General features: G+C 40.7%; 1 long non-coding RNA gene across 3 annotated transcripts in view; it reads right to left on the bottom strand.

Moving 5' to 3' along the window:
- Positions 1-27,889, bottom strand: part of LOC110126909 (uncharacterized) — a 63,118-nt gene that overhangs the window by 5,931 nt on the left and 29,298 nt on the right. For 2 of the 3 annotated variants that reach the window (XR_011488139.1, XR_011488138.1), the window contains one exon: positions 19,377-26,349. This is a non-coding gene — a long non-coding RNA (uncharacterized lncRNA). Of the gene's footprint in view, positions 1-1,154; positions 15,331-19,376; positions 26,350-27,889 lie in introns of those variants that run through there. The other variant, XR_002310585.2, reaches the window with a different exon arrangement.

Raw genomic sequence — 27,889 nt, 5'->3', positions numbered from 1 at the left:
TCTGACTTCTTTCAATGTTAATAAATACAGATTTAGCTGTATTTATTTTAAATATTAAAAATTAATTTAAATTAATTTAAAAGTTAAATTTTTTTCCATTTATTTTTATTAGTTGGAGGCTAATTACTTTTACTTTACAATATTGTAGTGGTTTTTGTCATACATTGACATGAATCAGCCATGGATTTACGTGTATTCCCCATCCCGATCCCCCCTCCCACCTCCCTCTCTACCCGATCCCTCTGGGTCTTCCCAGTGCACCAGGCCCGAGCACTTGTCTCATGCATCCAACCTGGGCTGGTGATAAAAGTTAAATTAATTTAAAAAAATTCTTTTTGAGGTCTATTGTGTGAATGAACCACAGTCTACTTAACCAGTTGGTAAACATTTAGGATCTTCTTAGTGTTTTTATACTTATAAACATGCTGTAGTGAACCTCCTTCTTCACATTTACTTCCTTTGAATACATACATATCTAGAAGAAACGCCTTCCCCATGGTCGTACAAATTTCTATTCCTAACAATAATTTAAGCATTCCTGATTCTCTCTATTCTTTAAAATATGGAGTATTGTCCATCATTTTCATCTTTCCTAATGTAATATATAAAAATAATATCTAACTTTCATTAGATGGGGAAAAACTGGAAACAGTGGCAGATTTTATTTTCTTGGGCTCCAAAATCACTGTAGACGGTGACTGCAGCCACAAAATTAAAAGATGCTTGCTCCTTGAGAGAAAAGATATGACAAACCTAGGCAGCACATTAAAAAGCAGAGACATCACTTTGTCAACAAAGGCCCATAAAGTCAAAGCTATGGCTTCTCCAGTAGTCTTGTAAGGATGTGAGAGTTGAACCATAAAGAAGGCTGAGCACCAAAGAACTGATGCTTTTGAACTGTGGTGTTGGAGCAGACTCTTGAGAGTCCCTTGGACTGCAAGGAGATCCAACCAGTCCATCCTAAAGGAAATCAACCCTGAATATTCACTGGAAGGATTGATGGTGAAACTGAAGCTGATTATTTATTTAAAATAATCAACCATAATTAACTACTCTAACACAACTCTTCGTTTTTCTGTGTTCTCTACCAGTCTTTGCTTTGTGCATACATATTTTAGAGGTTTCCCAGGTGGAGCTAGTGGTAAAGAACCTACCTGTCAGTGCAGGAGACATAAGAGATACGGGTTCAACCCCTGGGTCAGGAAGCTCCCCTGGAGTAGGAAATGGCTACTCACTCCAGTTTTCTTGCCTTGAGAATCCCATGGACAGAGAAACCTAGTGGGCTACAGTCCATGGGGGTCACAAAGAGACAGACACAAATGAAGCAACTTAGCACACATACATACATGTTTTAACTATTAGTTGTAATGATTCAATTAAAAAAATATTTAGTGTAGCTAATTTTAAACATATACAAAGTAGGCAGAATAAAATTGTGAAGCCAGGTACCCTGACCCAGCCCCCCAAAACATTAAACTGAAATCAGTCGTGTTCCATCTACTTTACCTGCTACTTGCCCCCACCCACATTTTCTGAAACAAATCCCAGACATCATATCCTTCCATCGGTAAATATTTCAGTAGTAACCATTCAATTTTTCATTCAACTTTTTTCACTTGTAGTCTAAGGAAGACAAAGACATCAATAATTCAACTCAAAAAAACATCTAAGTATTCTGATGTTGGCAGTGAGGATTGATTTGAGGTGCAAGGGAGGAATGTCTAAAAGTTACTATATCTGAAGAGCTTTATTAATGAATCTTTTTATTTTCCCCCATCCTTCTTTTTGTGGTAAGGTACAAGAGAATCCAATTAAAATCCACATGTTGTCACCTACACACCAAATTGAATATAACACAGGCCAAATCACAGTTATCTCTACACATGAAAAATACCCATCAAAACAGATTTTATTTAATACAACTAAATCTCAAAGCAGTTATTAGTCATCTTCTTCAATCATCAATTTTTAAGGATTTCACTATAAACCACCTTGGACATTGTGGGTTTTTTTTTTTTTTCTGGCCTCACCACAAAGCATATGGGATCTCAATTCCCAACCAGGGATCGAATGTGTACCCCTGCCTTGGAAGGCAGAGTCTTAACCACCAGACTGCTGGAGAAGTCACATATTTTATTTTTTTTAAGATTTCAGTCTAATTATACATTCGTTCAACATTTCTTGAAAGACAGGTTACCATCTTCCTCCCTTGTTCCATTAATTTATGCTGCAGTATCATGAACAGTGTGACCCCTAAGCCCTTTAGAGAACAGCAGTATTGAGGAGGTGATATTAGAACCCGTTCCCAAAAGAGATTTGGCAAACAAGAAATCGTCATTATTCCCACACTTAACACATACAGCACTTGGTATTCTAGTAGAGTAACTCACAGTGTAAACTGGGGTAGGGGAGTGCTAGAGACTTGTCTTTATTAGCTGTATAAACTTTTTAGACTACTAGTTGCGGTTCTGAGTCAATACACCGTCCCTTACCCTGGCTCTACCCTACAGGATAGATTTTACTACAGATGAGAAAACCAAGACTCAGAGAGAGTTAAGATCAAACACTGGTAGGACTTCCCTGGGGGTCCAGTGGTTAAGAATCTGTGCTTATACTTCAGGGGACATGCATTGGATCCCGGGTCAGGAACTAAGGTCTCGCATGCCAACAAGGCAAATAGATCAAACACTAGCATGTGGTGGAGTCACAATCTGAAGCCCAGCATGTCAGTTGGTATGATTTGGTTGCAAGCCAAAGAAATTTGCTAAATTCAGCCCCCAAAGGGGAGCATTAATTAGAGGCATATTGAAAGAATGAATGTAGCTGAAGGAGACAGGCTGGAACCAGGGCAACAAGGATGACTCCATCCTCTAGTCTGGAAAGTGTGAATATCAGCCTGTTTTTCATCTTCGGTTAAGTATTTTGTACAAGATTTAAAGTTCAGGAAAAGAGACATTGACTGGTTTTTTAACTTCAGAAGGAGGACAGCACATGTAATATATTATTCCACAAAGAAGCTCATGCTTTAGAAGAATTAATTCTTCTAAAGGAATTTAGAGTGTAGCTTTGAAGGGTGAAATAGATGCTGGGTTGCAAGAGAAAAAGTTCTGTGGTAACATCTTGAGTGCACTGTGAAGATCTCCCTTCAGGGAAGGACTTGTCCCAGCTATCAGAGAGTTGCTTGCAGACAGCCTGGCAGGAATTGCCTTTGCTGCAGAGAGATACCTCATCCACGGTTACACCCTTCCAGGGACAGCCCACATTACTGAAGTTAGGTAGAAAGGCCTTACTATAGTCAAAGCTATGGTTTTTCCAGTAGTCATTTACAGATGTGAGAGCTGGACTGCAAAGAAGGCTGAATGCCAAAGAATTGCTGCTTTCAAACTGTGGTGCCGGAGAAGGCTCTTGAGAGCCCCTTAGACTGCAAGGAGATCAAACCAGTCAATACTAAAGGAAATCAACCCTGAATACTTATTGGAAGGTCTGATGCTGAAGCTGAAGCTCCAATACTTTGGCCACCTGATGTGAAGAGCCCACTCATTGGAAAAGACCCTGATGCTGGGAAAGATGGAAGGCGGGAGGAGAAGGGGATGACAGAGGATGAGATGGTTAGATGGCATCACCGACTCTATGGACATGAGTTTGAGCAAGCTCTGGGAGTTGATGATGGACAGTGAAGCCTGGTGTGCTGCAGTCCATGGGGTGGCAAAGAGTCGGACATGACTTAGTGACCGAACAACAACATTTCAGCTTAGCGTGGGGACAACTCTGCAAAGCCAGTTTTGCTCCAGAGCCCCGGAAGGGCTGACTGAGCCTGTTGTACAGCCTGCAGCACAGCATAGCTTTTCCCTGTGCCCTCTCCTGCACCCCTCTTCTCCCTTCCATAGGTGCTGATTCTGAGACATTATTATTATTATTATTATTGGCTGCCCTGCCTGTGTCTTAGTTATGGCATGCAGGATCTAGTTCCCTAATCAAGGATAGAACCCACGCCCCCTGCACTGGGAGCATGCAATCTTAGTCACTGGACTGACAGGGAAGTCCCCTAAGAGAATTTTTTTTCAATAAGTATCCTGTATGCTAAACTCAGTCTCAGAGTTTGCTGTTGAAGAGCCCAATCTGTAAACATCTGCATTCACTGATTCTGACTCCCAAGTTCTACATTCTTACCCCACCAAATGTAATCATGGAGTCAAATGGAATTAAGACTTTTTTGGTTACTGTGTGTATATATATATATATATATATACACATATAAAACATAAAATTTACCATTTTAACTGTATTTTTCAGTGGCATTAAATATATTTCCACTGTTGTGCAACCTCATTATAGCTTTTTATGAATGTTTAGAATCATAAACCCACAGAATATTAGAACTAGAGAGATCTTTATATACTAAAGGATGCAAATTTATTTATCAGAACCTAGCAAACATAAAGAAACAGAAAGATTGATGGGTTATGAGAGAGAAATAAAGCAGGCCTGCCCCTTTTTTCACATGCAAGCAAAAAGTGTAAATTCACTGCTCCCACACAGACTCCAGTTCCCTACCACTTTCCAAGGCAGGCACCTCTCCATGATGAGGGTGATTGTGGATTTAAGATTTATATTTTGCTATAACATAGCGCCAAACACAAACCAACCACTTCGTCTGGTTTCAATTAAAAAAAAAAATTACACAGAGGTCTGCCCTCACACTGGACAGAAACAATTATCTGGCTGAGACTTAGTAACAGTTGGTGTATTGGAGCAGCTTAAGGCCTTCCTAAGGGATTTTCAAGGGTAAATTTGACTATATTTAATTTTCATCTTATATGCTGACCTTATAACCTCAGTTATGTGAAATACAACCCCCTTTAAGTTAACCTGCTTTGCAGTAGTATGGCACTAACTTATATGAAAATCACGATATTGCAAAAAGAAAAGAAAAAATGTTTAAGGTGAATGGAAGTACATGGTGAAAATAAACTGAAATAAGTTTTTATTAGATTACTTATGAGTTTCCCTATTTGTAAGACGCTATAGCAGCTAGCAGCGCTGTCCAATAGAAATACAATGCTAGCCACCTAAATAATTAAATTTTCTACTTAGCCACTTTTTAAATTTTTTTTTTTTTTTTTTTTGGCCACATTGCACAGCTTATTTCCCCCACTAGGGATCAAACCCACACTGGATCACCAGGGAATTCCCAGCCACATTTTTTAAAAAGAAACAGGTAAAATGAGTAACACCATTCACTTATCCCAACACATAGCCAAAATACTGTCACTTCAACATGTAATCAATATAAAAATTGTTAATGACATATTTTACTTTTTCATACAGTGTATTTTGCAGTTACAATGCATCTTAACTTGAACCAACCACAATTCAAGGATTCAGGGGTCACATGTGGTTAGTAATTTCCTTATTGAACAACGCAGACGTCAAATGTTCTCTGATAACAGAGAAATCTCTCATTCCTCTGCAAAGTTTGGTGTAATTGGGAAAGATGTGGAAATATATGTGGCTCTATATGTCTAGTCAAGGCTATGGTTTTTCCAGTGGTCATGTATGGATGTGAGAGTTGGACTATAAAGAAAGCTGAGCACAGAAGAATTGATGCTTTTGAACTGTGGTGTTGGAGAAGACTCTTGAGAGTCCCTTGGACTGCAAGGAGATCCAACCAGTCCATCCTAAAGGAGATCAGTCCTGGGTGTTCATTGGTGGGACTGATGTTGAAGCTGAAGCTCCAGTACTTTGGCCACCTGATGCGAAGAGCTGACTCATTTGAAAAGACCCTGATGCTGGGAAAGATTGAGGGCAGGAGGAGAAGGAGACAACAGAGGATGAGATGGTTGGACGGCTTCACCAACTCAATGGACATGGGTTTGGGACTCCGGGAGTTGGTGATGGACAGGGAGGCCTGGCGTGCTGTGGTTCATGGGGTCGCAAAGAGTCAGACACGACTGAGCGACTGAACTAACTGAACTGTATGAAAGCTTTATCTGCCAGAACTGAGGAAGACTTCCATGTATCCTAGATTTAAAAGTGGGCAACAGTCTGATTTTTGGCAGAATGAAAACCCAAACCCAACTCCTTAATGCACCCTTAGCAGAGAGAAGCAACATCTCCCCAGGCAGAACATGAATCAATAGTTTCCAATTCCCCAACAAGCAGTGAATCATTAAAGTTTCACAAGGATAATTCCCGGTACATTCCAATCAAGTCTGTGAATTATAGACAAGAAGTCTATTCTTTAAGCCTCACTGCCTTCTATCCCAAAGGAGAAAACAGCAACAGCTAATAGAGAAGGCATGAGAAAATTACCCAAGTATTGAACTACTGATTTGACTTAAAACAACAAGCTCAACTCTTTACAACAACATAGACAAATAAAAGCAAGAGCTCAATTTTTACTGCCTTGAAACAAAACTGAAATATGGAACTGAAACAGCTTTAAGATAAATGATACAGATTTTATAACCTTTTACTCCATTCTGTTAATTCTCTGCCTACATAATACCAAATTAAAGAGAGGACTAATTTATTCATATACCCTTAGGCAGGCAACAACACACCACACACACACACACACACACACACACACACAGAGCATGACATTTGATGCAGAAATCTTGAACTAAAAATTCCACATAAAATTTCTCCCATAATTAGTGAAACCTGCAAGGTCTTGGCAACAGCAAACTGTGAAGCTGACCTGTTAGAAACACCTTCAAATCCACAGCACACAGAACTCCATGGGAAACCCTGCTGCTGAAACACTCAAAGTCAAAATATTACAAATAGATGGGAGGGAGGTTCAGAAGGGAGAGAACGTGTGTATACCTATGGCTGATTCATGTTGATGTATGGCAGAAACCAATGCAACAATGTAAAGCAATTATCCTCCGATTAAAAATAAATAAATTTTCAAAAATAAAATAAAATACATGATAACCTCAAAAAAATTCTAAATTACTAAGAGGAAGATTAAAAGGGGGAGAGGCAGAAACAACAAACAAGAAAGAGTATACCGCTAAAACTCAAGATAATCAAGCAATCTAGAGAGATTTTTAAATACATTGCTCTCAAATTTTTTAAAGAATAGATACTTTATGGAAAAACAGGACACCATACAAAAAATAGCAATATAATAAAAGAACCAATTAGAAATTTCATAGATTAAAAAAAATCACTGTGTAAAACACTTAATGGACGGATTACACAGAACAGTTCAGTTCAGTCTCTCAGTCGTATCTGACTCTGCGACCCCATGGACTGCAGCACCCCAGGCTTCCCTGTCCATCACCAACTCCTGGAGCTTGCTCAAACTCATGTCCATCAAGTTGGTGAAGCCATCCAGCCATCTCATCCTCTGTCATCCCCTTCTCCTCCTGCCTTCTATCTTTCAGCATCACGGTCTTTTTCAAGGAGTCAGTTCTTCACATCAGGTGGCCAAAGTATTGGAGTTTCAGCTTCAGCATCAGTCCTTCCAATGAATATTCAAGACTGATTTCCTTTATGATTGACTGGTTTGATCTCCTTGCAGTCCAAGGGACTCTCAAGAGTCTTCTCCAACACCACAGTTCAAAAGCATCAATTCTTTGGTGCTCAGCTTTCTTCATAGTCCAACTCTCACATCTGTACATGACTCCTGGAAAAACCACAGCTTTGACTAGATGGACCTTTGTCAGCAAAGTAATGTACACAGAATAGGAGACATAGCTAAAATAAATTAATGGATTGGAAACTAAATATAAAGAAATCATATAAAATGTAGCATAGAAAAACTTTAAAAAACAACTTGAAAGTAAATCAGGTTACTTCCCTGGTGGTCTAGTGGCTAATCCTCTGAGCTCCCAGTGCAGCGGGTCCAGATTCGATCCCTGGTTAAAGAACTAGATCCCACATGCTGCAACTAAGATCTGGCACAGCCAAATAAATACATGATTTTTAAAAAGTAAATCAGAAACATGGAGGATAAAATGAGATTTCACATATACTCAATAGGAGTTACAAATGAATAAAATTGAAAGGGGGATAGTATTTGGAGAAATATGGGTGAAGTTTTAAGGACTTTTTCCCCTAAATTGAAGAAGCCCACCCAGCCAAGCAGGAAAAATAACAACACACCCTTATCTAGACAGTTTGAAGTCAAACTATGGAACACTGAACTCAAAGAGAAAAATGTTAAAACTATCAGAGAAATGATAAAGCTTATCTTCATAGTCATGACACTTTATTAGACTTATAGCACATGAACACATGTTTAGCCAAATCACTAGGTAGTCCCTATATCCATCCCTATCTCCAAAGACCTTTAGTTATAAAGGAACAAAAGGAATCACTCTCTTTTCAAAAGCGTACATTATAAACATTATTCTAGGTGTTGCCAAAAGCACATTATGTAGCTACAATCTCAATATTTTAGGAAACATTCCACTCCCATGCCAGATTTGGCTCTTAATTCCATTTAATACATAGCACAAATATCAGACCAGTGTGTGTGTGCTCAGATTCTTTGTGACCCTATGACTGCAGCCCACCAGGCTCCTCTGTCTATAGGATAGTTTAAGCAAGAATACTGAAATGGGTTGCCATTTCCACCTCCAGGAGATCTTCCCGACCCAGGGATTGAACCTGAGTCTCCTGCATTTCCTGCCTTAGCAGGCAGATTCTTCACCACTGAGCCCACCTGAGAAGCCCATCATGATGATCAGATATCATGACTGAAAATCTCAACAGCATCTGGTCTTGAAAGTCTAGATATTCTAAGAGCCCTCAAGATAGGAATTATTTTCTGGGACCATTATCGCATATGGAATGTGGCACTTTCTATTTTCCAAGAAGAACAGTAAAGATTTTTCTAACCAAAATTCATGAAGATACAATTTCACAAACATCTGTATGTTCCAACTTGACATAGAAATAAAAATATTTTAACTGATGATTTTAGCTATGTTTACCTTTGGGATTATTAACTTAAAGATCTACATTTTTAAAAGAGGGATAACTTTGTGCAAACATCAGTATAGTTGTCTCCATGTGCAAAAATCCAGGTATTCTGTTTGAATTTTTTAAAAATACCTATCTGTTTCCATGACTTTCTCTCTTTGTACAGCCCCACGTCGCTGTCTTACAACAAGCCAACCCAGGCTTTCCCACTTGGTTCCTGTGTCTGCCTTTCCCTTTCGTGTTCTTGTGATGTCTCTTCTCTCACTTTCTGTCCTTATCTTCCCTCTGTTTCTTTTCCTTAGCTTTGCAATACTGAAAAACACTTTTAAATAATTCGAGAAGTAATACAGAGGACAGAGCACAGGCTTCAGATCAGATAGTAAGGTGAAGTGAAGTGAAAGTCCCTCAGTCCTGTCTGACCCTATATGCAGTCCATGGAATTCTCCAGGCCAGAATACTGGAGTGGGCAGCCTTTCCCTTCTTTAGGGGATCTTCCCAGCTCAAGGATTGAACCCAGGTGTCCCGCATTGCAGGCGGATTCTTTACCAGCTGAGCCACAAGGGAAGCCCAAGAATACTGGAGTGGGGAGCCTATCCCTTCTCCAGGGGATCTTCCCAACCCAGGAAATCAAACCGGGATTTGCATTGCAGGTGGACTCTTTACCAACTGAGCTATCAGGGAAGCCCCCAGATCAGATAGACAGGGATTCAAATCCTAGTTCCTCACTTTCAAGGACTGTTGATCTTGAGCAAATTATTATTCCCTCTAAACGTTACTTTTTCTTAACTGTGAAGTGGGGAAATGATGTCTACCCCAGAGAGTTGTCAGGATTGCTGGAGATATAGTATGTAACAAGCCAACACAGTGTAAGTATCCAAGAAACACTGGTTCACCTTCTCACTTGAATCAGGTTTTACGTTCTTTGTTCTAAATTCTGAAAGCAAATAAATGAAATGTTTTCTATTTCTCTCCAAAAATTGCTTTATGCTTACCCAACCTGGACTTATTTTCTTTCACTAATAATTAGTAGGTTTTTCTGATGGGAAATCATTGCCCACCTCTCAGTGCTTCTCACATTGTGTTCCACAGAACACTAGACATTAATAGAGGTCAAATCAGTTTGCATATGATGTCTTCATCTTGTAGATTCATGGTTTACACTGGCCTATTAAAAGCAACTCTACAAGCAGTTTCCATGAACAACTGTAATTCAGTGTTTTCTGTCATTAGTTGACCATATTCATCTTTTTGTGTAACACCTAATTAACATCTTGCACATCCAATCAACTCCTTTTAGAAAATGCTAATTTAGAGAGATGGATGAACTTTTTATGTACTTCAAGCAATTTTCCATAAATATAACTTCTTTCAACAGAGAGATAAGAGCTAAATAGCATCCAATTCAATTATATTCTTTGAAAATAAATAAATAAAATTATATTCTTTGGCAAAGGTCTAAATAATTCTAATTTGGAGTTGTGGATTACCTTGGTTTTGATTGTTTTGTTCCATTTTTTTTTTTTAATGTGGGTATCAAGGGACACTAGCTGAGCGCATCCACAGAGTATGAGTCACAAAGACAAATCACACATGCTTTCTTTATTTTAATTTTTTTAAAATTTTATTTTATTTTTTTTATTTTTTTTTCCATTTATTTTTATTAGTTGGAGGCTAATTACTTTACATCAATACAGTAGTTTTTGTTATACATTGAAATGAATTAGCCCACATGCTTTCTTTAAACCTCAGTTTTCTTGTTACTAATGTGGGAGATTAGAGGCTTTTCTACATCAGTCTTGCTGTGAGGACCCAATGAGATCATTCATGTGAAAGTGCAGTCTATCTATACCAGCACAGCTTGGACTGGTTAAAAATTAATGCCTTTCGGCTATTGTTGATTGTTAAGGTGGGAGGAGGAAGGAACATTTAATGGTTCTAAAGAGAAATAATCAAGGATGTCCAACTGGGCAAGAGGAACTATTTAAGCTCAGACCCAACACATGGGACTTCTTTCCAAAGGATATTAAAAGTACACGAACCCCACAGATTTAGATTAGTAATGCTGCAGACCATTCAGGTATGTAAATTCCCTGAGCTATCAGGGAAGCCCCCAGATCAGATAGAAGGGATTCAAATTCTAATTCCTCACTTTCAAGGACTGTGAATCTTAAGCAAATTATGTTTACATAGTATGTAAACCACTAGACAATTCAAGTATGATCTAAATTAAATCCCTTATGATTATACAGTGGAACTGAGAAACAGATTTAAGGGACTAGATCTGATAGACAGAGTGCCTGATGAACTATGGACGGAGGTTCGTGACATTGTACAGGAGACAGGGATCAAGACCATCCCCATGGAAAAGAAATGCAAAAAGGCAAAATGGTTGTCTGAGGAGGCCTTACAAACAGCTGTGAGACGAAGAGAAGTGAAAAGCAAAGGAGAAAAGGAAAGATAAACCCATTTGAATGCAGAGTTCCAAAGAATAGCAAGGAGAGATAAGAAAGCCTTCCTCAGCGATTAATGCAAAGAAATAGAGGAAAACAATAGAATGGGAAAGACTAGAGATCTCTTCAAGAAAATTAGAGATACCAAGGGAACATTTCATGCAAAGATGGGCTCAATATAGGACAGAAATGGTATGGACCTAACAGAAGCAGAAGATATTAAGAAGAAGTGGCAAGAATACACAGAAGAACTGTACAAAAAAGATATTCACGACCCAGATAATCACGATGGTGTGACCACTCACACTCATCTAGAGCCAGACATCCTGGAATGTGAAGTCAGGTGGGCCTTAGGAAGCATCATTACAAACAAAGCTAGTGGAGGTGATGGGATTCCAGTTGAGCTATTTCAAATCCTGAAAGATGATGCTGTGAAAGTGCTGCACTCTATATGTCAGCAAATTTGGAAAACTCAGCAGTGGCCACAGGAATGGAAAAGGTCAGTTTTCATTCCAGTCCCAAAGAGAGGCAATGACAAAGAATGCTCAAACTACCACACAATTGCACTCATCTCACATGCTAGTAAAGTAATGCTCAAAATTCTCCAAGCCAGCCTTCAGCAATACGTGAACCATGAGCTTCCAGATGTTCAAGCTGGTTTTAGAAAAGGCAGAGGAACCAGAGATCAAATTGCCAACATCTGCTGGATCATTGAAAAAGCAAGAGAGTTCAAGAAAAACATCTATTTCTACTTTATTGACTACGCCAAAGCCTTTAACTGTATGGATCACAAGAAACCGTGGAAAATTCTGAAAGAGGTGGGAATACCAGACCAGCTGACCTGCCTCTTGAGAAACCTGTATGCAGGTCAGGAGGCAACAGTTAGAACTGGACATGGAACAACAGACTGGTTCCAAATAGGAAAAGGAACACATCAAGGCTGTATATTGTCACCCTGCATATTTAACGTATATGCAGAGTACATCATGAGAAATGCTGGGCTGGAAGAAGCACAAGCCAGAATCAAGATGGCCAGGAGAAATATCAATAACCTCAGATATGCAGATGACACCACCCTTATGGCAGAAAGTGAAGAAGAACTAAAGAGCCTCTTGATGAAAGTGAAAGAGGAGAGTGAACAAGTTGGCTTAAAGCTCAACATTCATAAAACTAAGGTCATGGCATCCAGTTGTATCACTTCATGGCAAATAGATGGGGAAACAGTGGAAACAGTGGCTGACTTTATTTTGGGGGGCTCCAAAATCACTGCAGATGGTGACTGCAGCCGTGAAATTAAAAGACATTTGATCCCTGGAAGAAAAGCTATGACCAACCTCGACAGCAGATTAAAAAGAAGAGATATTACTTTGCCAACAAAGGTCCATCTAGTCAAAGCTATGGTTTTTCTGGTAGTCATGTATAGATGTGAGAGTTGGACTATAAAGAAACTGAGCGCTGAAGAATTGATGCTTTTGAACTGTGGTGTTGGAGAAGACTCTTTGAGAGTCCCTTGGACTGTAAGGAGATCCAACCAGTCCATCCTGAAGGAGATCAGTCCTGGGTGTTCATTGGTAGGACTGATGTTGAAGCTGAAACACCAATACTTTGGCCACCTGATGCGAAGAGCTGACTCATTTGAAAAGATCCTGATTCTGGGAAAGATTGAGGGCACGGGGAGAAGGAGACGACAGAGGATGAGATGGTTGGATGGCATCACCGAGTCAATGGACATGGGTTAGGGTAGAGTCCGGGAGTTGGTGATGGACAGGGAGGCCTGGTGTGCTACAGTCCATGGGGTCGCAAAGAGTCAGACACGGCTGAGTGACTGAACTGAATGTTGTAGTGCTTAGTCACTCAGTCGTGTCCAACTATTTGTGACCCCATAGTCCGCCAGGCTCCTCTGTCCAAGCAAGAATACTGGAGTGGGTAGCCATTCCCTCTCCAGCAGATATTCCCAACCCAAGGATCAGACTCAGGTCTCCTGCATTGCAGGCAGATTGTTCCATCTGAGCTACCAGGGAAACCCAGTAAATACTGTACTGTTTGAGAAAGATATATCTAGGTATATTATCAAAGCACAAATGTCCATTTACAGAATTAAAACCAAGCAAAACTACCCTCAGAATTACCAGAAAGACAACAGAGAATCTACTGAAAAGTGAAAAAAAAAAGATATTCCAAAGAAGCATAAAAATAGAAAAAAAGATTAAACTAAAACTATATATGATAATTACAATCATAAATGTGAATGAGGTTAACTTATGAAAATAAAAATACTCAAATAGGTCAAACAAACAGAATCAGTGTACAAAAGCCACAGTTGACACCAGAAGTGGAAAAAACTCCAGTGTTGGTGACAGTGAGGCAAAGATGTTTTTAAGTTCAGTGTTGGTGGGAAAATAAATTGGTATAACATTTCTGAAAGTTGGTATCAAAATGTAAAATGTACACAACACTGTATTAAGCTAGTTCACTTTGAGAAATTAGCCTGAGGAAAAAATTGCACAAAAGCAAATAGCCAGGCCCAGAAGGGCTTCTTGTCCGGAGAGACCAATAGGGGCTAGTCATGTAGACACAGCGACCGTGCCACCTCTAAGGCAGAACTGAAGGCTGCTCTTCGGGCCAAAGGTGAAGAGTTACTAAAGGCACTCCCTTCTCTTTTTGTTGCTGTGCTTGTCTATAAACATTTCTTAGCTTCTCGGGTGTCCATGACAGAACAAGGAAGGGATTTTCCCTAAATTCAAAATCTGCAGTAACTCATCTCTGGGACTTCCTGAGGCTACTCTGTGCATTGAGGAAATGCACAGGTATTCTCATGGCTCTGCCTGCAGCAGTGAGACAGGGCAAGCCTGGGAGAAGCCTTCTAATGCTTTTGTTAATTGTTCGAGTCTTTAAAAAAAAAAATTTCATGTCAATGTATGGCAAAACCACTACAATACTGTAGAGTAATTAGCCTCCAATTAAAATACATAAATTTATAAAAAAATAAAAAAAGAGCATCGGCGGGGAAAAAAAGCATCAGTTACTTTTTAAAAGCAACCAAAGGACAGAGTGGTCAGTGGTGTCAGAGTAAGATAAGGACTCAGAAGGGTTCAAAGGATGTAGCGAACACCGAGGTTAGTGAGTGACCTGGCTGAGAACAGTACCTGTGTGGTGGAGGGAGGGGTGGTTTTGAGAGAGAGAAGGAAGTGAAGACCCAGAGAGAGTGAATTTGAACATCTATTTCTGGAAGTTTGGCCAGGAAGAAGAGGGAGAGCAATGGGTGGTTGAAGGAAGGAATGAGGAGGAGGCAGGAAGAGGTGTTTAATTTTTGTTTTGTTTCTGTTGTGTTTTTAAGATGGAAAAGGAGCCTATGGATAAAAAGTGGACGATTCAGAGAAAAGGGCCTTCAACAGAAAGAGGAATGTTGTAACTGTCGGGAAGGAGGAAAAGCCACGGAGAGGTCAAAAGGAGAGCTGCCTCTCCAGCATAACCGATTGAAATAAAGATGTCCCTGCAGCGGCCAGAGCCACTATTTTGAAGAGTCAGGTCTTGCTTTTACCACTTAGCTTTGGACTGGGAGTGCTCACCCAGTTTAATCCTAAAATGGAAAAATTGTGATGGAAATGTTCATTTTCTTGACTGTGGTGCTTTCACAAGCATGTGCGCGTGTTAAACTCATCAAAGTGTACACTTCAAACAGTGTAACGTAGAGAATGTCAATTTTCCCTCAGTCAAGCTACAGAGAATTTTTTTGTGTGGTTTTAAACTGGCATGCCTCAGTCAACAGGGGGTGTGGTTGTGCACAACAAGATGGGAAAGGGTTTGCCTGAGTATTGGTTCTATGGTTGTTTTTTGTGTTTTTTAAAAATTTATTTATTTTACTTTACAACACTGTATTGGTTTTGCCATAATTTGACTTGAATCCACCATGGGTGTACACGTGTTCCCCATCCTGAACCCCCCTCCTACCTCCCTCCCCATCCCATCCCTCTGGGTCATCCCAGTGCACCAGCCCCGAGCTTCCTGTATCATGCATCATACCTGGGCTGGCGATTCACTTCACATATGATAATTTACATGTTTCAATGCCATTCTCCCATATCATCCCACCCTCGCCCTCTCCCACAGAGTCCAAAAGACTGTTCAATACATCTGTGTCTTTTGCTGTCTCGAATACAGGGTTATCGTTACCATCTTTCTAAATTCCATATATATGTGTTAGTATACTATATTGGTGTTTTTCTTTCTGATTTACTTCACCCTGTATAATAGGCTCCAGTTTCATCCACCTCATTAGAACTGATCCAAATGTATTCTTTTTAATGGCTGAGTAATATTCCATAGTGTATATGTACCACAGCTTTCTTATCCATTCGTCTGCTGATGGGCATCTAGGTTGCTTCCATGTCCTGGCTATTGTAAACAGTGCTGCAATGAACATTGAGGTACACGTGTCTCTTTCAATTCTGGTTTCCTCAGTGTGTATGCCCAGCAGCGGGATTGCTAGGTCATATGGCAGTTCTATTTCCAGTTTTTTAAGGAATCTCCACACTGTTCTCCATAGTGGCTGTACTAGTTTGCATTCCCACCAACAGTGTAAGAGGGTTTCCTTTTCTCCACACCCTCTCCAGCATTTATTGCTTGTAGACTTTTGGATAGCAGCTATTCTGACTGGTGTGTAATGGTACCTCATTGTGGTTTTGATTTGCATTTCTCTGATAATGAGTGATGCTGAGCATCTTCTCATGTTTTGTTAGCCATCTGTATGTCTTCTTTGGAGAAATGTCTGTTTAGTTCTTTGGCCCACTTTTTGATTGGGTCTTTTATTTTTCCAGGATTGAGCTGCAGGAGTTGCTTGTATATTTTTGAGATTAATTCTTTGTCTGTTGCTTCATTTGCTATTATTTTCTCCCATTCTGAAGGCTGTCTTTTCACCTTGCTCATAGTTTCCTTTGTTGTGCAGAAGCTTTTAATTTTAATTAGGTCCCATTTGTTTATTTTTGCTTTTATTTCCAATATTCTGGGAGGTGGGTTATAGAGGATATCCTGCTGTGGTTTATGTCAGAGCATATGGTTGTTTATCCTGATCTTTTCTTAGATGACAGAGCCTTGATTTATAGGCAGTAAAAGAAAGCAATTAAATCATTATAGGCATGAAGATATAGGCAAATGGATATGTTAAGATTAGATTAAAACCTGGAGCTGCTGAAATATTCTTGAGTGCCTGTGTAGCCCGTATTTGCAGACTCAGCAGAGAAAGGATGAGATAGCAGGAGAAAACATTTCTTCACAGTCATGTGGGAGCCATCTATGGGATTCTCAGGTGGCAGAGATTACAGTTGATGCCTTCCAGAGGACAGAATTTTGTTACATGTTTTTGTGAATAGGTCAACACCAGCAAGAATGTCACACTACTGGCTGGAGGGAGAGATGATGGGAACAGAACTCAGAATAAAAGGGGAAGACTCCAGCAAAACCACTGAAAAAACTAAAAGGAGCTGTGAGTGTGAGATCTTTCTTTAAACTGATTTTTAATTGGAGGATAACTGCTTTACCATGCTGTGTTAGTTTCAGCCATAAAACAATGTGAATCAGCCATAAGTATACATATGTTTCCTCCCTCTTGAGCCTTGCTCCCACCCCAACCCCATCCCACTCCTCTGGGTTCTCACAGAGTACCAGGTAGAGCCCCCGGGGTTATAAAGCAACTTCCCATTCGCCATCTATTTTACAAATGGTAATGTGTGTGTTTCAATGCTGCTCTCTCAACTGTCCCACCCTCTCCTTCCCCCGCTGGGCCCACAGTCTGTTCTCTATGTCTGCATCCCTATTCCTGCCCTGCAAATAGGCTCGTCAGTGTCTGAATGTGAGATCTTAATGCAACTTCAACAGTTGTTAATGCAGCACAGGTGTTAACCCACACCCTGGTTTTGTTGCAGTAAGGGGGACCCTTTTCAGGGCCCAAGAGTGGGCTCTTGTCTAACACTCAGAAATGGATGGTCTGAGGACACATGTGCTGACGAAGCAGGAGACCTTCTTGGGAAGAGGAGCCCCGACGCAGAGCAGCTGGGTAAGGGCATCCAGGACAACTGCTCTGTCACGTGGCTTGCAGCCTTGGGTTTTATGGTAATGGGGTTAGTTTCCAGGTTGTCTCTGGCTAATTATTCTGAGTCAGGGTCCTTCCCAGTGGCATGTGCATCACTCAGCCAAGATGGATTCCAGAGAGAAGGATTCTGGGAGGTTGGTAGGACATATAGACTGGAGTCTCCTCTCTCTTTTTGAACTTTCCTGAATTCTTCTGGTTGGTGGTAACTTGTAAGGACCTCCTATTGTAAGATAACTCATGCAAGTGGTTACTGTGGTGCTTGGCCAGGCAGGGCGGTTTGGGTCAGTGGTTCCCCTAACAGTTTGTGAAAAGGATACACATCTCCTGGGGCTCCTCTGTCTCTCCCAGATATTAATAACTTGTGGCCAGTTTTTTTGATTGAGTACACTGGAAAAAGGCTCCTTCCTTCCACCCAAGACCCCATCCGTCTTATCTATCACAACACCACCATAAAATGGACATTATTAGCCCCACCTCACAGCTGTGTAAAAAGAGGCACAGAGGAAAACAGCAAGGTCCTACTGTATAGTATAGGGAACTCTATTCAATAGCCAGTGATAAACCATAATGGAAAAGAATACAAAAAAGAATATATACACACGTATATTCAGTTATTCTTTTTCTTTCCTTTTTTTTTTTTTTGCCACACCATAGGGCTTGTGGAATCTTAGCTCCCTGACCAGGAATGGAACTCAAGACCCCCTATTGTGGAAACTTGGAGTCCTAACCACTGGACCATCAGGGAATTCCCTTCTCTGCTATCTTTTAAAACACTAGTGTCTCTAATGTTTTAGTCATTAGTGATATGTGACTATTTAAATTAGTTAAACTCAATGAGAACCTCAGTTTCTCACTAGCCACACATCAAGTGCTCAGTAGCCATGTGTGGCTACAATATTGGACAGTACAGATGTAGCACATTTTCCATTATCACAGAGTACCAATGGACCATGCTGCTAGCACATTACTATCAGGTATCATGTATCAGGAAGATACAGTTATGAAACAGGAGGGAAGTGGGTGGGGACAACCTTTAAAAGAATGACATAGCCATAGGATGTAACAAAAACTGGTTAGAACCAAGTAGATCCAAAGTGGCAAGAAATATAATTTCCAATGGACCTTGAGCTCATTGCAATATATTAGCATCAGCTAAGTGACACACCCAGCAGTGCCATGACAGTTCTGATGCAGACCATAAAAGGCAAAAAATGGGTGGTGATCCAATTCTCGTAAATCCCCTTCCCTGAAAATATTAATAATCCTCCCACTCATTACCATGAAATTACCCAGCCCATAAAAACTAACCACCCCATATTTCAGGGCCTCTCTTGCCTTTTGAGATGGCCCACACTTTGTCTGTGGAGTGTGATTCTCCCTACATACTATAAATCCATTTTTTATCTATCACTTTGTCTCCCAATGAATTCTTTCTGTGATGAAACCTCAAGAACCTGAGCTTTATTAAGTCCCGAGGCCAGGTGTGTGATCCCAGTTAAAAGACTGTGGGGGTGGAGGCAGGGCTTCCTTGGTGGCTCAGTGGTGGAGAATCCACCTGCGAATATGGGAGACACGGGTTCAATCCCTGATCCAGGAAGATCCCACATGCCTCGGAGCAACTCAGCCCACGCGCCACAACTACCGAGCCCGCACACCTAGAGCCTGTCCTTTGCAACAAAAGAAGCCACCGCAATGAGAAGCCTGCACACCACAACCAGAGAGTCATCCCTGCTTACCGAAACTAGAGGAAAAGCCCACGCAGCAAGGAAGACCCAGCACAGCCAAAAATGAATAAATAAGTACAATTATTTTTTTTAAAGATTAAAGAAAACAAAAGACTGTGGGTTCAAGTCCCAATCTGAGTTACAAGGTTTCAGTTAGACACATGAAATGCTTACCTTTACCTGAATCTGCCCCTCTTTTATCTCCACTGTCTCGTTAGGAGTAGTCTCTACAGTCCGCCTTCAGTCTAAGTACCCAGAGGGCATGCCTGGGGCTGGTCTGCTGGCTCTGCAAGGCACCCAGGACGCAGGGCAGACACCCGGATTGTGAGGACAAAGACGGATGCCTGACACTTTGTCCAAGCCCAGGAGACAGCAGCTCTGAAGCAATCTGCAGTGACAGCACCAGGGTGGGAAGTGAACAGCCTGTTTCTGCAAATTTCCTGTATTTTTGCCAGATATGTCAGAATCCGACAGAAGCAGAAAGGATTAAGGGAGAAAGTCAGAAGTGAAGTGAGGGGAAGACAGTAGTGGTGCTAAATATACCAAAAACTTGGTAATCAAATGGCCTTCTTCTAGCTCTTCCAGGCATTCAAGTTGATCCTCCAAAACCATGAAGGAGAGAGACTTCATGTGCCATTTCTATAAAGGGAGTAATGTAATCATCACTCACCCTCTTAAAACACCCACCAAACATGAATTTATACAATTATACAATTCTGAATCAACTTCTGTGTTAAAACTACATCCTCCTGATGATTAAGACTCTAGAATAAGCCTTGACATAAGATGTTGCTTTTTTTTTTTTTTTAAAGAGAAGATAAAGACCATTAGTGACCATTCTCCTCCCCTACTCTTACAGACCCCTACTCCTTTGTCCTTGAGCTATACTGGGGATTTGGAATCCCCAACCTTGGTACTCACCCCTCCCCAGCAGTTCTTTATACCCATGGGAGAGTTATTTGAGGACCAGCAAAGCTTTGGCACTCTTTAGCTTTCTCTATCTCTTTTATACTTTAATCTTTATTACACAAAAGCTCAGAGTTATCAAGCCTCGTCACTGGCCCCAGGTTGAATTCCTCTCCTCCAGAGGCCAAGAATCTCAGTCTTTCAAGGCTCAGCAACAACCTTTCACTATAAACTGTCCACCCCATCTAAATGTAACAGTTACCCACGCATTGCTTTGCTGACTATGTTTCTCCAGCTCTTCCTGTAATTTAGGAAGTAACATCTTCAGAACATTATAAAACACTCCTTAGATAATTTAGAAGCCCTCTTTGAAGGCCCCGCCTCATTCGTGTTATTTTTTTTAAATACTGCCTCTGGATTCTTGGTCTTCAATTTGAAACTTTTATAGCTGCTTCAGCACTTCCTTCCCTGAGAGAGCCCATGGCCTTGCTCCAAACAACACTGCAAGTCTTCCTCTAAGTATCCGGGTTTGTTTTGGTTTCCTGCAACTGAGTTGTTGCTCTCTGGATGGCTGGAGCCAAAGCCTGCTGGGAAAAAAACCAGGAATGGGCCTCTGCAGAGCCAAGAAGCTTGGAAACCTCTGGCAGGAGCAGCTGGGTGAAAAGAGGCAGGCTTCTCTGGGATTCCAGATCACATCCTACTGGGACACAAATGACCCTGGAGGGCTGTGCTTATAGTTTCTCAAGGGCCTGGCACTTAGCTCTGCTGTCCCAGTGACTCACATGATAATTTTCCAGGCCTTCAAACTGGGTCAACAAGCTTTGTTTGTCCAGAGATCTCCCCTGGGAGGCACTGGAAGAAAAGCAGACTGAATGGGGATGTTTGGCCAGGTGATTCTTTTTGCTGACTTTCAACCGGAGGAAATATTACCAGTATTCAGGCCAAAAGTTTAGAGAACTAAAAGCTGCCAAGCATCTGGACTGGATCAACATGCACAAGAGTTATTAGTTAAAGGTTAACCTCACTGCTAATGGTGGTTTTTGTCATTCAAGAACAAAACAGATAACTTGTGTGTGTGTGCGTGTGTGTGTGTGTGTGTGCACGCGCACACGCATGTGCTCAGTCATGTCCAACTCTTTGCAACCCTATGGACTATAGCCTGTCAGGCTTCTCTGTTCATGGGATTCTCCAGGCAAGAATACTGGAGTGGGTTGCCATTTCCTCCTCCAACGGATCTTCCTGACTCAGAGATCAAACCAGTGTTTCAGGCAGATTCTTTAGTACTGAGCCACCTGGGGAGCCCCGCGTAACTTGGGAAGACCCTAAATCAAGATGTTCACTTCTCACAGATAAGAAAGATAGCAAGCTTGTGCTATGAATCATAAAGCTTCCTTTAACTGTGTGACCTAATCAGCTTATTTATTAAGCAATGGAATCATCCTGGGGCAGTATTTCTCAGATTTGAGAAATCACAGACCCCAAGAACATATCTGAAGACTTATTATATCCGAAGAACTTTTATAACTTAGAATGAACAGTTTCTCATCTGCCTGCAATGCAGGAGACCTGGGTTTGATCCCTGGGTCAGGGAAGACTCCCTGGAGGTGGGAATGGCTACCCACTCCAGTATTCTTGTCTGGAGAATCCCATGGACAGAGGAGCCTGGCAGACTACAATCTGTGGGGTCACAAAGAATCAGACAAGATTGAGTGACTCAGCACACGTGCACAGAAGCATTATTCACAATAGCCAGAAAGTGGAAACAAACTGAAACTAAGCAAGACATTGTGAGGCTCTCCTGGGTACAAACCCTTCATGCTCTGCTTCTTGTTTGTAGGATATAGGCTTCATTCAGTGTCCTAGACCTTTGCTGAGTTCCAAAGGGATGATTCAAACCGTTGCTAATCAGGGAGGAGAGGGACTACAGAAACGGGAGGAGCAGTCAAGAAACAAAAATGCAGGGACTTTCCTGGAGGTTCAGTGGTTAGGTCTCTGTGCTTCCACTGCAGGCAGCATGGTTCCATCTCTGGTCAGGTAATTAAGACCCCACATGCCCGTGGCATGACAAAACAAGCAAACTAACAAAAAACAATAGTGCAGTGGTAAGGTCCTTTTGAAGAGACACATATAACAATATCACAATATCTTTGAGTTCTTCTGCAGGAACCCAGGTGGAGGATGGTATCTTCAGGTTGAGCACAAGATTCCTAGAACACCACCCTGTTACCTCACCACCAACCAACCAGAGGAAAGTCACACAACTTTTTTTGAGATGAACCGTCATCCCAAATTTTGCCCACTGGGGACTCCAGGTTTTCTGAGTATAAGCTGCTCATTCTCCTGCTTGGCCCTGCAACAAGCCACCTTTCTCTGCTCTAAACCCCAGTGTTAGTCTAAGAGTTAAATTTACATGAGACAGATTAACAGGAGAAAATCATATAAAGTTTACTTATATAAATATGTGGGAGGGTGGGATGATTTGAGAGAATAGCATTGAAACATGTATATTACCATATGTGAAATAGATCACCAGTCCAGGTTTGATGCATGAGACAGGATGCTCAGGGCTGGTGCACTGGGGTGACCCAGAGGGATGGGATGGGGAGGGAAGTGGGAGGGAGTTCAGGATGGGGAACACATGTACACCCATGGCTGATTCATGTCAATGTATGGCAAAACCACTACAATACTGCAAAGTAATTAGCCTCCAATTAAAATAAATAAATAAATAAATAAGTAAATAAATATGTGGGAGGCACCCAGGAAAATTGAATAGCTCACCAAAACCGCCTCATTTTAAATACTTTTATCAACTAAAGACAAAAGTGGTTTAGGGTAGGGAGAGTCAGTTCTGGAAGGTTAACAGGAAATGTACAGTAAAGAGATGCAGATTTAAGTTGCCTTCCTACCAAGGTTTCTAGAGTTTTAGATTCTTCCACATAGAAGGGGGAGATTTCCCTTACAAATGTAAATGTTTCTTACAAAAAGGCAACTCCTACTTGGTTTTCAGAGCCCTTCCCTGGCTGGAGAACTGACACCCTGCAAGCTGTGTGGTGTGACAAAAGAAAAAAAAGAACCAGAGAAACTCATCAGGAGATGACCCGAGGCCAGATTAAAGGAGTGCAGGCCCTGCACACACCCAAATTTAATCAGCAACCCTGCCCTTGAACCACTGCAGTAAAACTCCTCACCAAATCCTCCCTGGTTGGGACACACAGTTTCTGAGGCGTAAGCCCACTGTACCCCCCTTTGGCAAAGCAAAACTACTCTTTTCTTCAACCAAATCTCTGTCTCTGAGATTCAATTCACCACCAATGCATAGAGGCTGAGTTTTTGGCATGAGTACCAATTAATCTAATGTGGAAAATTCTCTGAGAAAGTCTCCTGCTGGGGCCTCACGTGGGTCATGGATTGACCACCCCTGATTTAAACACTATGACCTTCCAAAAGTGTCTGAAGCAATGAAATAAAGATGGATGCTAACTGAAGTCAGAGGGGAAGGGCAATGAGAATTTATGTAAGCAAGGGTGATAGGGACAGAATAAAGGAACAAAATAGGTGACTAAATAGCTAATCCCACTAGGGATTATTGTAAGTGGTTTGTATAGGAGACCCCTGTAAATTAATGATTATTCAAGAAAGCAGGTTTCCCTAACCACAAAACCATCAGGCTCGCTTAGCAACAAAACCATGCAGCAGAAGCACTAGAAGTGTCCCCAAACAATAAAACAACAGTGGCATGAGACCCACATACTGTCCAGTGAGCTCAATAAGTTAATGATCGCTAGGACATGCTCTCTGCACACATAAAAAAACAGTAATTTGTGGAACTTGCTTGATTATGTAAGGACAAGAAAACTCCCCTACCCAACCTGAGGAGGAACAAATGAATGGAAGTATGATCTCTACTCTAGAAAGACAAAGAAGTTCTCCCCTTTCCACTTTTCCTTTGATTATAAAAATGTAGTCCAGTAAGTTCTCAGGGTGTGGCATTTCTTGTCCACCCTACTTGTCCCCCCAACCCCCTCCAATTCTGATCTGTCACTCTGCCTGTCACTGAATTCTTTTCTGCATTGCAACATAAAGAACTATGGCACCAGAGCTCTTCAGAGCCCCTGAAACGACACCAAACAGCTGCAAGGGAGGCTTTCCCACATGGTTGGTTTGCACAGGGGCAAAACTCAAGGAGTACAGGATGTGGTTCACAGCTGGCTCTTATATTTGTTTAGCTAGAGGACAACTGTCTCTACTCTCTTTTTTTCCCCTCACCTAGAAAAAAATCAGAAAATATCCCACCACTTTGGGTGGTTGTTTAGATGAGTTCAGTTAACAAAACTTTTACTGGGCATCTGATTTTTATATATTAGACATTGAGCTAGTGCTGGGAGGAAATCAGAGTGGCCCCTACCTTCAGGGGGGTTTCTCTGGTGGCTCAGTGGTATAGAATCGGCCTGCTAATGCAGGAGATGTGAGGTTTGATCCTTGGGTCAGGGAGATCCCTGGAGAAGGAAGTGGCAACCCACTGCAGTATTCTTACCTGGGGAATCCCATGGACAGAGAAGCCTGTCAGGCTACAGGCTCACAAAAGAAAGAGACATGACTTAGCAATGAAACAGTAACAACTACCTTCCAGGAGCCAGAGTCTAGTATGGAGAGAAATTTTAAAGGACTCTGAAAACTACTAAAGTTCTACAAAATATATGATACTAATATACCTTTATTATCTAATATGAGTCAATGGTTGATCTGATTCCTGACTCTGGGTATTTTTCTAATAAGAATACTTTTTTAGGGACTTCCCAGTGGTCTAGTGGTTAAAAATCCATGCTTCCACTGCAGGGTCACAAGTTTGATTCCTGATTGAGGAACTAAGATTCCACATACCTCACAGCACAGCAAAAAAAAAAAAAAAAAAGAATACTTTTGTAGAATTAAGCATTGAGGCATTTATTGAATATCACTTACCTGGGCATTGACTGAACTCACCGTTTTCCATAAAGACATTTTCATGTTGTGCCCACTAGGTGTCTCAATATTTTGCAAGAAAATAGAAAAGCACAATGTTTTCACCTGTATCTTGAGTCAGCTGTAATAGAAAGGTATTACTCGGCTAAAATCTCAACTACTTTCTAGCAACCATTGTGAGAAATGCCAGTAAGTGTAGCTTCCTCTCTTTGAGAAGGGAAGAAAATTTCTTTGTGGATTCTCTCTCTTTCTCATAATCCATGTATCTGCAAATTATTCTCCTAAGAAAACCAAGAAGAAACTGGCTTGGAAGACCAAGAATAAGTTTTTTCACCAAATGAATACTAAGACCCTACACGGAAGAACAAGATAAAACAAAACAAACAAACAAACAAAAACACCCTACAGGCAATAGCACTGCATCTCCACTGGTTTCCTGGGCTAGAATTTAGTTGTGATCTACACATGAGGTGACATCCCAAAGTACATTATAGTATTTGTGTACCCAGGCAGAATGCGTTCCTCTCTACTTTCACAGGTGTCAGTCAAAAGATTCATTTTCACAATACAATCCAGGGTCCCTTGCATTGTGAATTTCAGGGTTGTAAATGCCACATAACTGCTTATCCCAATGTTTTCACCTTTGTTCTGCATGACTTTTCTTTAGATGGCCTGTGGTAGAACCCTTTGCCTATGAGTGACATCAGAAGGGAAGCTACCAGATAATAAACAGGAGACCGAATGCCCTCAAAAATCAACTGCTATTTTAAAAGCTCAACTCATCAGGCTTTCACAAACTACAAATGGAAGTATAACTGGATATAACCTTTCTGCAATGCAATTTGGCAATATCTAGTCAAGAATATATTTAACAGTGTGTGTCTGTCAGAATCCCAGAAGGAAAGGGATTTCTTCCAGGATGGTTCAAATGAGGAGACTTTAGTAAAAGGACTACTTACAGATGGGTAGCCCAGGTTAAGAGAGTAAACAAGGGTTGTTGAGGCCAAAGAACAACATCCCTAGAGATAAAGGGACAAGGCAAGGAAATAATCTTCTGGAACTCAGTAAGGGCAAGAACAGTGGAGGAGGAACCACTAAGACAGGAGGGGGAGGCAGGGCTTGGAGGTAGGGACAGGCGTGCAGCGGCTGCCTCAGAGCAGGAAGACAGGAGGAGAAACCTTGACTTCTCTCTCTTCTTGCTTCTTGATCTCCTCCTGGCGCCACGAACTGAATGAAGCTCAAGGAAGCCAGAGGCACGAGATCCCAGACTTGCAATCTATAAAGAGACAAAAAAATGAAGAAAAGCAGAGAAGGTGTGGGAAAAAGAATGGAAAATAACCAGCACAAAACTATAATCCATTTCTAAGAATATACCCTAAGGGACACAATCAAACAGAGAAGAAAAGAATCACATGAAAGTATATTCTTCATGGTTAAGCATAATAGGGAAAAAATGAAAATAAGCTAATTTCCTTTAATAGGAGAATGGATAGATAAATGGGCTTCCCTGGCGGCTCAGTAGAGGCTTCCCAGGTGGCACTAGTGGTAAAGAATCTGCCTGCTAAGGCAGGAGACTCCAGAGACGCAGGTTTGAGCCCTGGGTTAGGAAGATCCTCTGGAGTAGGAAATGGCACCCCACTCCAGCGTGCATTCTTGCCAGGAAAATATCACGGGCAGAGGAACTTGGCAAGTTATAGTCCATGGGGTTGCAAAGAGTCAAACGTGACTGAGCACGTTCAGACAAATACATTATAGTGCATCCACACTTCAGAATTGGTGCCATTATTAATATTTTTGAAGAATCTGTGGTGATGTGCAGAAATGCTTACAATAAAACGTTAATTAAGAAGGAAGGCACACCACTATATGCATAGTATTAGCTCAATTCCATTAACACCTAAATGCAAAGGGAAAAACACCTAACAATGTGGGGTTTTTTAATTTTAAATATTTAAATTTTAATATAAAAAAGTAAATGCTACTTTTAAAATATAAAGTTAAATTTTAAATTTGATTTTAATAAATTAACTGCTACAATAAAATTTAAAATTATACTTGAAGATGTGTACAAAAATGTATTACTCCCTTATTCTCCTCCCTGCCTGGAACTCCTAACAACATTAAAATCTCTTTTTGATGATGGGACATTACAATTTTTTTTCACAACTTCCAATATTTTTCCTTTTCACAATAAGCATAGAATACTTTTGTGTTCAGGGGAAAGAGTCAATGCCAAAAAAAGAGTCAGTCTCACTGAAATGTACTCTACTCAATTTAAAATATTAATAAGGGACACAACAATTGTTTAGGCAAGTTAAAGCCAGTGACATGAAGGGTGAACCTCAATCTATGTCTACTTGATATCTAGACAAAAATGAAAGAAAAATCATCAATTTCTACATGATATCAAATATCCAGATATTTTGATTTTAATTTTTGACTACATTTTTCACTCTTCACTTGAATGACAGGCACCATATTAATTCAGCTTTAGTTGAACTCATTCTTATCTTGCAACTCTGGGTCTGGAAAATTTAAGAAGTTCCTATAACTTAAAAGTTGTTCCTCACATTGAAATAATTATGTTCTCTCGTTTAAATTTTATATTTGACTCTTCAGTATCATTTTTAACTATATGTTTATTAATAATAACAATATACAATATACAAATAATAAACAAATATGTTCTTGTTTTAAAGATCCAAGCAATATAAAGAAACAAGTATCCCTTGTTCACCTGCTCACAGTGTCTCCTTCCCTGAAAAACCTGTGTTCAGTTTGTCATGTAACTCTCAAGACATCTGCTTAGTATTTTC

Source organism: Odocoileus virginianus, chromosome 6 (genome assembly GCF_023699985.2).
Source record: "Odocoileus virginianus isolate 20LAN1187 ecotype Illinois chromosome 6, Ovbor_1.2, whole genome shotgun sequence".
Lineage (NCBI taxonomy): Eukaryota > Metazoa > Chordata > Mammalia > Artiodactyla > Cervidae > Odocoileus > Odocoileus virginianus.
This window is presented reverse-complemented; position numbering and strand designations above follow the sequence as displayed.